Below are 14704 nucleotides of genomic sequence, written 5' to 3'. Positions count from 1 at the left end.
TTTTTTTCCTATAAGCATTCATGAAAAGAAATAAATTATTTTCGATATGTGAGCTTTCATGAATTTTTGAAAATACACTTCTCGTTTTAAAAATGGATGCTCACGAGAGGGAGCAAAAATATATACATATATTTTCAAAGTTACGTGAGTTTCACGTTAAAATATATATTTTTTGTAAAATCAATATTTTGATTTTGAACAAATGTTGAAAGTACACAATTATTCACGGTGAAATAATGTATGTATGTGAGTTTTCATAATTAGAATGGACGTCTTTCCAATTTTGGAAAAACAGTGAATGTTCACACAGTGAAAATTTATGTAAAATCAAATTTTGATTTTCAGCAATTACTAGAAGTAAACAATTTTTGATAAAATATTGTTTGTATGAATTTTGTGATCTGATAGTGTATGCACAAAACCAATGAGTGTTCACTCGGTGGGAGTTGCTCACACGGTGAAAATTATGTGAATTGTTCACATGATGAAAGTTTCGTGAATTGTTCACAGTTTTATGAAAATCACGTTATGGTTCTGAATAACGAATTTTTTTCGTCTTTGCAGGTTTGAAGGAACGAGCAAGTTTTCGAAATTCTTACGTTATAATCACTACATCTAGTGAAATTGTAAATAGGTAAGAGTTGGATGGTTACCATTTTTGTAGACGCTGATGTGAGCACCTTTATTATTTTTGTTGTGCTTTAATTCCACTGCTCTGATGAAATTTGCATCTATGGATGATATACCGAAGTAGGAATGTTGTATAGACGTCACAACAACTTTGCAGGAATTACTGGTTCCCATAATGACACTTCCAAAGATGATACTTCCAGAGACATCTCTACAGATGCAACTTTAAGAAATGGTGCTTCTGGGGCCTCTGAGTGATGGTGAAATATCCTTCATACTGAGTTGTACTCCTCGTTATTTCATTAACTTTATCACAGGATGATCGTGTAGTGAGGTCCCGGATCAATTGTAGACTTCACAGCGATGGAAGAAAGTCTTCGGGACGGAGAACCAAAAAGTAAGGACTACAGGATGTTAGTAAATGACGTGCAGTCCCCAACCGTTTCTTTGGTGAGTTGTCTATGTTCCCTCCGTCATGACTTTTCTTATCCGTACAATTAGGATCACAAACAAATGTTTGTTAATCTCAGAATTTGCTCCATTGATCATTGAAAGTCCTCATCTTGCTCCTGGGCAAGAAATTCAGGAATCCAGCACCGATGAGGGAGTTGATGTAAGTATCTCTTTTCGTGCAAGCGATCATGGCATCTCCTTGAATGAAGTAATAATAATTGTTGCGGATGTATCCAGGAGGATATTTCGTGGATGAACAAAGTATTTACAATGCTCATTCTTCCTTGGAAAATGGTGAGACGGAGAATTCTCAAAACCCAGGACCGAATGAAGAAAATAATGCTACTAATGGTGATTCCGGAAATATTGATCCTTCAAACGATTTAGAGACCCCTCAAATAAGTATTCCCCTGTGCTTTCTTAATAGAAGTATGAAATTTATGATTTGGGGATGAATAAATGAGAACCCACATGAACGAATGAGAAATTTTGCTGAAATACGTCACCAGAAAAATCCAGACTTCAGTCTTTCAGTAAAAACGTTGTAGAATCTTCGTCCGATGTCGGATTTTCGCGATTTACCAATGATTTTCATGCCCAGGAAATTTCCAAGCTTTAGCAAAGAAGATTTTTGAGTTTTGAGCATGTTTAAGGGCTGAAATAGGCGAAACAATAAACTTCCAGGAGACTTCCATAAAATTTTCAGCTGGCATGTAGTCCAATGTTTTGGCCACATCTCTTTGCTCGTTTCTCCAATTGCTGTGAATTTTGGATATGTTGTATAAGACATCAATACTAAGATAATGATATGTGAACCATCTTAATATTTTTCACCAATTTCTCCCAGCTCGCTTCTTTGTGCGGGACAGTGTAAAATCATCTCAGACGAGCTTGTTGTAAAACACCGTTGTTGTGTCTTTGGACTATTCGCTTGTTCCTTGAACGGTTGGTGAAGGATTTCAATGTCATTGATTCATTTGAGATCAGGACCCCTTGATTGATACATGAGCATGGTGCTTGCAGCCATCTTGTTTCTGTCAATCGTAGAAACATCACTTCTGAAACCCTGGTCACGGGACCATAACTGAGGTTGCTCTCAAGAGGGGTGATGTAATGACCATGGTTTCATGTCCCGGTGGTAGCATTCCTTTTATGATGAATTATCAACACATGAGAGTCTGGTGCCACGGGTCTTGGACTGTGAAACTGATCACCATGACCAGTGGACCGTCAGTCCCCAGTATTTTGTTAAACCTCTCTTTTTCGTTTTCCCTTCTTCTGTCAAGACCTAGATAGAGGACCCAGGTAGAAAAATTGATTTAAAGACCTAGATGGTTGAAGTTGAAAGTACCTTGATGAAATACTTAGTGGGAAGACCTGGTGGACACCGATCGACTGTGGAAGTTATGAATCCCGTCTAAGAATTGTTGCTTGCATGTTGTATGCTCTGGAAGCCGTAGGAACCTCATACGACGTCGGAATTCGATGCTTGACCCCAACTTTTGAATCTAAGAGACTGAGTTATCACATGAGGAAAGAATCACTCAATTTGGAGTTGTAGAGGTCATCTAACGAAGCGTGCATCTTTGTAATTTGTAATCCCGTATAAATTTTTCAGATTTCGTATACCTGACGGTAAAGGCCATATCTTTCAGCTCGTATGTCCGAACCCGAAGTACAACATGTCCTTGAACGGCAAGTGTATTCTAAACCCGAGCTATCTACGGTGATACTCGGTTGTATGTTGTTACCGACCGACCTCACCCTAAACCGACCGATCAAAAAGATCTATGGTTAATATAACCCTAATACCTCCGTATAAATACTTCTCTTATCGTCCAGCCACCAACCATACATCTCATTTATTCTTCTTTATTCTCCCATTTCTCTCGAGAGCAAAACTAGGGTTGCCGAAGAGGCGACTCCATTTTCTTCTCATCTTCAACCTTTTATCTTCTTTACTAACTCCAACGCTCACCTAACTACATCACAGTCATCACCACCATCATCTCCAGTTGCTGCTGATATTTGTTGATAATCAGATGTAGTCTACAGGTAACTGAAAGTTTGTTGATTTATTTTTATTAGTAGAGTTTGACTGATTTTGATTTGTTGATTGATTCTCTTTAATTAAGGTACTGCTGCTATTTAACGGGGTTTACTGTTTAGTTTGATTTTGTATTTTTTTATTTATGTTTTAATTAATTGAGATACTCTTATTGAATGAGGTTTGGTTTGGTTGGATTTTTTTTTTGATTGTTTTCATCAATTGAGGTACTCTTATTAACGGGTTTTAGTTTGATTTCAATTTATTTTGTTTGATTTTGTGTTTTGATTATCTCTTGAGGGTGGATTTTTCTTTCACTGCTTTGTCTAATTTGCTTTATAAATCAACAAATAAGATGTGGATTTTACTCTTTATGGTATATGAGATCATGTTATTGAGGAGAGAATTGAATCAATTTATCATTTGATTGTTATATGCATGTCACTATGAATATTTGAATGATGTCTTATATGGGTATGTTTAATTTGTTCTTCACTGGGCATATTATTTCCCCATGGTTCATTTGGTGTTGTGGTGTAAGATATGAACAAGTTTGTTGGAGTATTTTGCTGTTGATAGTTTCATTCCTCAACTTAAATGACTGCAATATATGAACTGCATTGAATGCCTTGTCCTGTGTGTATATTTGTATATCTGCTTAAGTATATACAATTCATATCGTCTGGATGGGGACTTATGTATTTTTCTTCTTGTTGTTTCTTGCAGATGCTGCTTGGAAGAACCTCTAGAATATCTATCATATTGGAGTTTACATAAGTTGAAGAATAAAACCTTAGTCTGCTAGCTATCATTCGTTGATTCGTTGATTCTTTATTCATTCATTTTTTCTTACAAAAGTATCAAAACAGTCTAGTAACTCTAGTTTGCTTCAAGTTGCTTTCAATTTGCTTGGGATTATTATCAGTTTATTTAGAGATTTTTCATTTTGCTTAAAGATTATTATCAGTTTGATTATGGAATTTATTATTATTCTTAGCAAATCTTTCTGTACTAGTGAACTTTTCAGTATTCTTATTGCCATAATGCTTAAACAGGTCACTGGAACAAGTATTTCAGTGTAAAATAGGAACTAGATATGGTCGGGTCGGACGGGTTTACGGTTTACCCGATCCAACTGCACCTGGTTACATGAAAATCGGTAAAACCGAGCCCGAACCATACCGAACCGAGTCTGAATCGGACGGTTCACAACCGAACCGATCTAAAAATTCACTAGTATTTGGTGCAGCAGCTGCAGCTAGAAAATAAACCGACCTTTATGGTTCTATGGTCGGTAGGGATGAAAACTGATCTGAACGGACCGTTGTGCACCCCTAGTGGTGTTGTTGCGCGAGATGATTCTCTCTCCCAGCAAAGCTACTGGCTTGACCATGATTTGTCCTTGTTGGTCCACCAGTGGCAGGTGAGGAATAGCTATGACAGAGGACCCTATCTTCTTCTTGAGTTGAGACACATGAAAAACTGGATGCACCTTAGAATGTGCAGGCAACTGTAACTTATAAGTCACAGATCCTATCCTCTCAATAACTTGAAACGGCCCATAGTACTTTGCAGATAGTTTTAAATTCTTCCTCAGAGCTATGCTGGTTTGTCTATAAGGCTGTATCTTGAGATAGACCATGTCATTTACTCTGAACTGCCTATCAGTCCTCTTCATGTCAGAGAAGTACTTCATTCTTTCCTGAGACTTAAGTAGTGACTCCTTGAGTAGGTTGAGTATCCGATCCCTTTCCTTAATATAATCTTCAACATCTGCTACTGAGGAGGTGACGGAGATAGGGAAGGCCATATGAGGAGGATTGTACCCATAGAGGGACTTGAATGGAGTCATATGAAGGCTAGTGTGATAGTTTGAATTGCACCACCATTCTGCTAAAGGTAACCACTTATACCAATCCTTGGGCTTATGGATAGTCATGCACCTCAGATAGTTCTCCAAGCATGCATTCACTCTCTCAGTCTGGCCATCAGTTTGAGGATGGTAAGATGTACTGAGGTTCAAACTGGTGCCAATGGATTTGAACAAGTCTTGCCAAAAGTTGTTGATGAAGATCTTATCCCTGTCAGAAGTAATAGAAGCTGGTAATCCATGGAGCTTGAATACATGGCTTAAGAAGTCTTGTGCAACAGTAGAAGTTGTGAATGGGTGGCTGAGAGACATAAAATGATTGTATTTAGTCAACCTGTCTACTACTACCAGTATGACATCCTTCCTCTCAGATTTTGGCAATCCCTCAATGAAGTCTAAGGTAATATGTTTCCAAACATGATCTGGGGTAGGGAGAGGCTGTAACAGACCTGCAGGATGGGAGAGTTCTCCTTTATTTCTTTGGCAAACATCGCATGAGACTACATACTCTAGTATCTCTTCCCTCATCTTTGGCCAGTAGAAGTATGCTTTTGCCCTCTGATAGCTACCTTGAATCCCAGAGTGGACCCAATGGCAGAAGAGTGAAGAGAAGATAGAACAATTTGCTTGACACCATGACTGTTACCCACATAAATTTTGGATTTGTACCTCAAAACTCCTTTGTTGTAGGTGTAATTCTCTACTGAAGTTGGTGAAATTAGAAGCTTACTAATGATGTCTTGAGCTACTGTATCCTGCTCATAGCTTCTGCAAATCTCTACTGCCCATTCTGGTTGTGAAGTAGTAATGGTATTGCATGAAGAACTAGGAATCCTGTAAAGAGCATCAGCTGCTTTGTTCTCCATCCCCTTCTTATATTTGATCTCATAATCAAAGCCAAGTAGTTTCATTAGCCATCTTTGTTGTAATGTTGTAGTCATCCTTTGCTCTAGGAAGTATTTAATACTTTGTTGATCTATATGTATAACAAAGTGGTTGCTCATCAGACAACCCCTCCACTTGGTGACTTCCATTACAATTGCAAGAAGTTCCTTTTCATATGTGGATAGACTTAGTGATCTAGGGCCAAAAGGCTTGCTGTAATATGCTATTGGCCTCCCCTCCTGCATAAGTACAACTCCTAATCCCTTGGAGCAAGCATCAGTCTCTACCACAAATGTTTTGGTGAAGTCTGGTAAGGCTAGCACTGGAGTGCTACTCATGAATTGTTTGAGCTCTATGAAGGCTTGTTCAGCTTCCCTTGACCAGGTAAAGGCATTCTTCTTCAGTAAATCAGTGAGTGGCTTGCAGATGATCCCATATCCTTTGACAAATTTCCTATAGTAGCCAGTTAAGCCTAAGAACCCTCTCAGCTCCTTGACAGTGGTGGGTGTACGCCAAGTGACCATACTGGAGACTTTAGATGGGTCAGCTGCTACACCACTTTCAGTAATGATGCGTCCCAAATATTCTAGCTCTTCTTGAGCAAAACATCACTTGGATTGTTTAGCATAGAGTTCATGCTTTCTCAAGACTTCTAAGACTTGACTCAAATATTGAACATGCTCTGTATGTGACTTGTTGTAGATAAGGATGTCATCAAAGAACACTAAGAAAAACTTCCTCAGGTGTGGTTTGAACACTTTATTCATAAGAGCTTGGAAGGTTGCAGGAGCATTTGTTAACCCAAATGGAATTACCTTGAACTCATAATGGTCTTCATGAGTTCTAAAAGTTGTTTTGTGGATATATGGTATATGCATTCTTATTTGATAATAACCAGATCTCAGATCAAGTTTGGTAAATACCTTTGCTCCCTTCAGCTCATCCAATAACTCATCTATCACAGGAATGGGAAACTTGTCTTTGATAGTGATTTCATTTAGTTGTTTATAATCTACACAAAACCTCCATGTGTTGTCCTTCTTTTTGACAAGAAAAATGGGTGAAGCAAAAGGACTGTGACTATTTTGTAGGATTCCTGCCTTAAGCATTTCTTGAACCAATGTTTCTATCACTGATTTTTGAACATATGGACACATATATGGCCTTTGGTTTGGGGGTGTGGAGTTTGTTTTTAATGGAATGGAGTGGTCAAGGCTTCTGTTGGGTGGTAGTGAATTTGGCTCTTTAAAGACATCTGTGAATTCTTGTAAGAGGTCTTGAATGGATGATGGTATTGGCTGAGAAATGGGTGTTGCTGTGACTTCAAAGAATTGTCCCATCACCCCATGAGCATTTTTCCTCAAGAATTTCTTAATTGCCTTGGCACTAATCATCTTCAACGAAGTTTTCTCCCTTGTCCCAGTAAGAGTGATTTTCTTGCCCTTGTGCTTGAAACTGATGCAGAGTTTTTCAAAGTTGAATAAAAAATCTCCAAGAGTTCTTAACCAGTCAGCCCCTAAGACCATGTCACACCCTCCCAGAGGTAAAATCCTTAAATCACTTTTGAATTTGCCACCTTGCATTGTCCATAGCAGTTCTTTGCACACCCCTGAGCTGATTGTCTTCTCTCCATTGGCTACTGTGACTAGCAGGTGAGCAGTTGGTTCTACTACACATTTCAGCTCTTGAGCTAAGATGTTGTGTACAAAACTATGTGTGCTCCCTGTGTCAATAAGAATTGAGATGGGTTTGCCATTTAAGCTTCTAGGAATTCTTATGGGTTTTCCATGCAGGGAGATTTCCATATCTGTCTCTAATGGTGGCTCTTCTTCTTCCTCTTCTTCTGTGTTAAGGCTTTCTTGATTTTCCACCTCCTCTGAGTCATCCACCAACAACATGAAAAGTTGTTTCCGTTTGCATTTGTTCCCATTCTTAAATGGTTCATCACAGTTGTAGCACAACCCCTTGTCCCTCCTCTCCTTCATTTGCTCATAAGTTAATCTTCTAATGGGAGGTTGTGTGTAATTTGGTTTATGACTAAAAGTTTTGGTGGGAATGGTGGTTCTATTAAAAGTGTTCCTTGGTGGTAGATAAGTAGAGGGGTTTTTTGGGGTGGTTGATGAAGAAGATGAAGATGGGTAATGAGTAGTAGGTTGTGGTCTTATAGTAGACCTGGACTTTTTATGTTGGCATTCTACTGTGAGTTCTTGTAGTTTTGCTAGGTGAAAGGCCTCAGTGAGAGGGGTAGGGTTGAACATATGTACAGTGTTTTTGAGTTCATCCTTCAACCCACTTATGAAACTCAGGACAAAATAATCCTCAGTAAGGTGTGGATTTTTGCTCAACATAATGATTTAAGAGTTTCAAATCTTTCATAATAATCCTCTACAGTAGAGATCTGTACTAACTTATTGAACATGCCGACATAATTATCATTTGCTAAATCTTCAAATCGAGTACATATAGCAAGAGAGAAATGAGACCAAGAGATCAAACCTTTACCAGTTTGGTAATCCAGGAACCAAGAGTCAGCTTTACCAATAAGATAGAGAGATGATGTGTTAACCTTTTATGCTTCTTCTACACCTTTCATACTGAAAAACCTCTCACATTTTTGGATCCAAGATCTAGGATTTTCTCCGTCAAATTTAGGAAAATCAAGTTTAGGGGGTCTGTAAGATTGAAAGTTTGGGTTGACAGGAGTATGATAGTTCATCTCTCCTCCTGAGAAATTATGATTGCCAGAGCTCTAAGCCTCTTGTTGTGGAATAATAAGTTTTTTATTTAAAGATGAAAGAATCTCTGTATTTGTAATAAGTATCTCCTGCAATTTTTCTGGTGTGGTTGAGCTCTTAATGACAAGGTTGCATAAGGTCTCCATCGATTCCTCTGCGCGTTTTGATGCTAAAGTACGAGCTTGAGCTTCCTCTGTGGAAAGAGAGACGAGCTGAGCCACAAGTTTTTCCAGATCTTTCACGTGATCATCAACTACCTTGACTGAAGGACCTGTCATGGTTGGATCGTAACCTGCTCCTGGTACCAATTGTTATGAAAGTAACAACTGATGGAAGTAACCCTAGATAATTTGTTTCTTGCACTCAAGAAGACAGCCTCAACTTATCTCTTTTCATTCATGAATAACACAAAGAGTACACTTTCACTTAAATAGTCATTCGTACAACCCTAATCGAATAACTATTCTCATAGTTCATCACAGCCGCCCAACACTAACCCTATCTTAAACATTAATTAAAGCTACTTATTGCTAATTAACTTACTAATTAAGTTGCTAATTAAGTTACTGATAATTAATTAAACTGAATAGAATAGTTAAGGGCACCATTGTTTCTCTCAGGGCTAGCCAGGGATATGATAATTTGGTTGTCATATTTTAGTATTAAAACTCATTTAGAGCCGCTTGATTAAATACTAAAGTCAACTTCGTTTAGGTTAGACTAGAAAATCTAGGAATGTTGAGACATACAAGTATTACTTCGAAGACCTGAAGAATGAGAAGAAGTGACTACAACGACGACATCATCCTTCCACTTGAGGTTAGTAATATTGACTTGAACCGGTTTCCATTCCTAATGTATCTTTCAAGTCGTGCTATATTGAAAACATAACATGCGAAGCTTGTATATAAATAATACTCTAGTAGATAGATATGATCATAATAATATGGTCATAGCATTAAGGAATTATATTACGAAGTATACCTCTTATCTTTTGAACCTCGTAGATATGACATCGACATGATCTTGTATATAGTTTTATGATTATGTGTATGGGTTTATGGTGAAGATTTCATCCTAGGAAACGATGTTTTACATTTGTTTAAAAGAAGTAAGTTCGTGAACTTGTTTCATGAATTGAAAGGGAAATCAATAGGAATATTGGTCCGGCTATTCATTGCATATTCTTTGGATGACCAATATGTGTGAGTTGGTAGACCCGATCTTAACTCAGGTTATTTATCTTGGTATAATCGATCACAATACCTAGACTTATGATTTGGTATGACCGGTTCTGGTAATTGGTGTAACCGATCCTAAGTAATCACCATGAGATGGTATGATCGATCCTTGTAATTGGTGTGACTGATTCTTGTAGTTGGTGTGACCGATCATAAGAGGTTGTGTGACCGATTCTTGCAATTGGTATGACCGATCCTAGTGAATGGTATGACCGATCACAAGTAGAGTACCATGTTTAGGTAGAACCGATCCATGTGATTGGTATAACCGATCTGAACCATGTATGTGACTTGGTAGGACCGATTACAACTAACCACTGTGACTTGGTATGAACGATCACATAGTAGTCTTAGAATTTTGGTAGAACCAATTCTAAACTTGTTTGGAAGTGTGGTAGAACCGATTCCAAGATGCAAATCCGTTTATCTATGAATTACATATTTTCTTCATGAACTTGTGTAGTTTTTAGAATTAGGGTTAGCAGTGTAAAAATGTCAACATACTTTGAACACGAGCATTAAATCTTATCATTTATTGTTCAAATATATTCCTTGATACTCAAGGTGATCCCTGGTCCGAAAAATTGAAAAGCATTTATTTATGATTTTCATTATATATGTTTTAATTACCAGCAATTAAAGCATATCCTATGGAAAATATTATTAGTTAATGTGATAGACAAATAATAGAAGTTTTCTATGAGCATTTTCGGAAATATAGGTTTGGCATTTAAGTGGAAACAGGAAAACCGAAATTAGGTACATTATTGCATATCTTGAGAATATTTTCGGTTTTGGAATATCCTTGTTGTCTAAACAACCTTGGTCTATAAATACTTAAGTGTGCATTTCTAGAAAACTATCCTAAGAGCCAAGCAAACTTCATTTCTTGTTGTTTCTGGTGGAGCCGTCTATTCAGAGAGGAAAGTATCCTAATTAGGTGAAATCTCTTACGACCGCTCGTTTAAAGACTTTTGTGGGATCAAGAAGCTCTACGAGTACCGTTGGTGGGAAAATAGATAATTGCATTGTTATTGTAGTTTTCGATTATTTATTTGATTGACTAACGGTTGTTGAAACTTTGATTGCACCTAATTTGTTTATTCTTGAGAATCCTCTCTTCCGATATAAGATTCACTCAGACTAGATCAAAGTATCGTCGGGATCTTTAGAACTGTTGTTAGATCTAAAGACTTCTTCTGATAATCCATTGTTAACAGACTTCGTTTTGTGTGTGATTGATCACAAGAGGATTCAAGTGTTGTTGTGAAGGTATTTGAAGGCAATAGAAGATTTGATGACGAAGAAGATTTCTTATTAGTTTTCGTATCTTGAATGCACAAACCTTGATCTGCTAGGATCCAACTAGAATCAGTTTATCTTTGATAGATCTGATTGATTAGTTGCGTGAGATCGGCATTACTTTATAGTTTCTCGTTGAGATCTAATATTGGTTGATTGCAATTCTAAACTTGACCATTTTGGTAGTTACTGGATAGATTGATCTAACCACAAAGGAGTTTATTAGAGTAAACATAAGAGCCTTTTTCAACGACTCATTAATATCTTCTATCAAGATTGATTAGAGTGGTTACCAAATAGATTCTTCCTTTGTTGTTTGGAATACGATCCAAAGGACTTGTTATTCACGTGCGTGACTCTAGAATTCGAAGGCGCAGGGATACTGAGGGAAATAAGTAGCTAGGGGTAGTCTGCTTGGTCTCAACTATACGAAGTTGGTCTTTGATTTTGTATATCGACTTAATTATGAGAGTATTCAAAACTGGGCTAGGTCCCTGGGTTTTTCTGCATTTGGGGTTTCCTCGTTAACAAAATCTTGCTGTGTCTTTTACTTTGTTTTCTGCATTATAATTGTTATTATAATTAAATAAAATACACAAGTATGTTAACTCTGTAATACTTTATATTGATCCTATAGAGTTTCGGTTATTACCGAACCTATTATCAAGTACACACTTTGTTGTCATATCGTCTCGATCTTGTATCCATAGTCAATCACACAAGTGATCTTGTCGTTGTATTGTCTCGATCTCGTATCCATAGAAAATCATACGAAGTGTGAACCGAATTGTCGTATTGTCTCGACTTTGTCCATAGACGATCACATTTGGTAGAGGACTTATATGTTAATAAATAAAAGATTGTGGTGTATGTGGGTACCTCGTCTTTTCAATTGGTATCAGAGCAGGCAAACACGAAAAGATCTAACAATATGTATTTGGTGCAACCCAACCTATAAGACATGAGTCGAAATAATAAAAGTAAACCTAAACTTATAAAGGACTCAGTTAGCATACATCAAAATGTTGAGAATAATATCTCAAAAAGGGTCAATGGAATTTGGTCTCGTAATTCTTTCCTGAAATCAAGTACAACGTCTATGATTGATAAACACTTGATTGAGAATCATGTTCATGATAAGAAAATAATGCATCCAAAATAAAAGGTACAAGTGCCTGATTCAAAGTTTGTTTTAGATCCGATTCCAATTACTGGTGAAAAATATTCTGTTTCTATTCTAGACAGTAAGAAAGATTTAAACCCATTATCCTGCCCTAATTCTGAATTTCTGATTGGATTAGAAAGGTTTTCAATAAAGTCAAAACCTTTTCAGAAGCAGGAAAATCCATTGATAGTCTGGAAGATGTCTTAGAACTTATTGTTCAACTGAATGTAAGAAATTGTGAAACAAAACGGGAAAAACTTAGCCTCCAAAATAATCTGGCAGATTATTCAAAACAAAAACTGTCTATGTGTAATAAAGTGAATCAAAAAACTTCAGAGTGTGAATATCTTACACAATCGCTGGAACATTCACAAGTAAGGAATATAATCCTTGAAAGGGAAATTCTTACAGAATCATGTCAAAAGGTATGCTTTGACAAATCTTTTGAAAGACATTTTCAACAAGGTATGGATACCTTAAAAAGACATATCGAAAGTCTTGAAACAAAGATCTCTGCAATCTGTAAGATGCCTGATCAAGATTACTTAGGTTTGAATAAAAAGGAAATACCATCCATGATTAAAAGTGTGCACAAGAGTTAATTATTTTTTGACACGGTTAACAAGAGAATTGAACTAGTCAATTCTTATTGAGAGTTAGATTCCTAATCAACAGAACTTATCCGATAGTTGGTGGGAAGAGAAGCAAGAGTGAGTACATTATTTAGAAGCTAAGATTGTAGTTGCAGGAAATCCTACAACACACCCCTCATAAGAATCCATTAATAATCAACACATTTTAACGCTAACCATCACAATTTTATTGATTAATTCTCTTAAAACTCTTACAAGAAAAGATAAAGGAATCAAGAATAGCCACTGCTCTAGATTTTGTCTCTCCTATTTACTTGCTTCCCACCCAAAAAAGATCTCTCTCTTACTTACAACTGATCGGCTCTTTATATAGAGTTTTTCATAGTGGATGACAACTAATCCATCCTTTATTTTCGGATTTGTCTTGCGGCACTTTCGCGAGCTTACAAATATTAATCTCGCACACTTCCTAATTTCGCAAGTCCATCATATTTTTCTCATGATTTAGTTGATGTCGTTTATGAAATTGCTTTGCGACATTGTTGTGTTATGCTGTTAATAATTTCGCTGAAGTGTTGCAGCTGCGAGATTCTGATCCTACATCTTGCCTCTTCTCATGTCGTCTCTGCAAATAAGAGAATGATATGAGAAATGTCGCAGTTATCCATCTCTTCGTATCCTGCATTTATTACACGTATCTTTTCTTCCATTTGTTTCTTGACACGTCTTCTGTAACCACTGCTTCTCAACCGTTCACGTCTTTTCACCTTAATTGTGTTTATCTTCTCGAAAAAATTTCCTCTGTATGTACTCTTTCTTACTCTCCTTTTCTCTCTTTTATTCTCTCTTTATCTTCTCTGCAACTTCATCATTTTCTCCGTAAATTCCTCCATTGCAACTTTTTTTCTTTCTTCTTCTTTCAATCTTTTTAATTTCTTATTCTTCTCCATATTGTTCCCTCTGTAGATCTTCACTGTTTGTAACTTTCTTCCTTTTTAATTTTTATGAATTAATCTTCCTGCTGGTGTTTTCCATGGATTCATCGAGGTTAGTTTTATTTTTTCTTTCTTATGGGTTTTGCTGAAATTGATCTTGCTTACTGCCTTATTTGATGTTGTTTATGTGATTCCCATACTGTTGTTATTTCAGCAAAAACGCCTCTAACACCAAATTTACGGTTCAGAACCCTAATATTCCCAAATTGCAGCATAAGGTCGTTGTAAACAAAAGAAAGTCTGCGGATCGTAAGGTAGTAAGAAACATTATTCTTCTAATAACAATATTGTTGCCTCTGTTTCTTATCTGGATTGTGATTCACAGGATGATAAGGATGCCAACAAACCTCTCAAGAAATCTCGCCACTTTAAAACCGTTGAAACCTCTGTTCCATTTCACTTACTTATCCCTTCAAAATCTCCTGCGATATCTTCGCAAGTTAAACCATTATCTCCAATTCGCGAAAAGGTTTCCTCAGATTTCATCCCTTCAACTGACCTTTCAATGATTGAAACCCCCCTTATTAATCCTTCTGTGAATGAAACTTCTTCTCCTCCTATTGATAATGTTTCCAAACCTTCTATCATTGCCAGTTCTCTACCTGAGCCTCTTCCTTTTTCGAAAGAAACTGTGAAAGGAATAGATATTGCTTTCAAAGTTCTGTCTGAGGTCCTGGATGATGTTAAGAAGTCTCCCATTGATCCTGTCAAGTCTGGTATTTGCGAAATTCTGAGTAAGTATTTTGGCTCTGACAGAGCTGCTTCGCAAACATCTTTGGAAAAAGAGG

The 14704-nt window shown here is 37.0% G+C and overlaps 1 long non-coding RNA gene across 1 annotated transcript; it reads left to right on the top strand.

Annotated features, from left to right (window-relative positions):
* The first annotated feature begins 2945 nt into the window (after window positions 1-2945).
* Window positions 2946-4131, top strand: LOC113277522. The gene is made up of 2 exons (XR_003324966.1): window positions 2946-3138; window positions 3857-4131. It is a non-coding gene; the product is annotated as an uncharacterized LOC113277522 (long non-coding RNA).
* Window positions 4132-14704: the final 10573 nt, after the last annotated feature.

Source organism: Papaver somniferum, chromosome 5, assembly GCF_003573695.1.
Source record: "Papaver somniferum cultivar HN1 chromosome 5, ASM357369v1, whole genome shotgun sequence".
In the NCBI taxonomy this organism is placed as follows: Eukaryota; Viridiplantae; Streptophyta; class Magnoliopsida; order Ranunculales; family Papaveraceae; genus Papaver; species Papaver somniferum.
The sequence above is the reverse complement of the archived record's forward strand: the minus strand, read 5'-3'. Positions and strand labels throughout refer to the sequence as shown.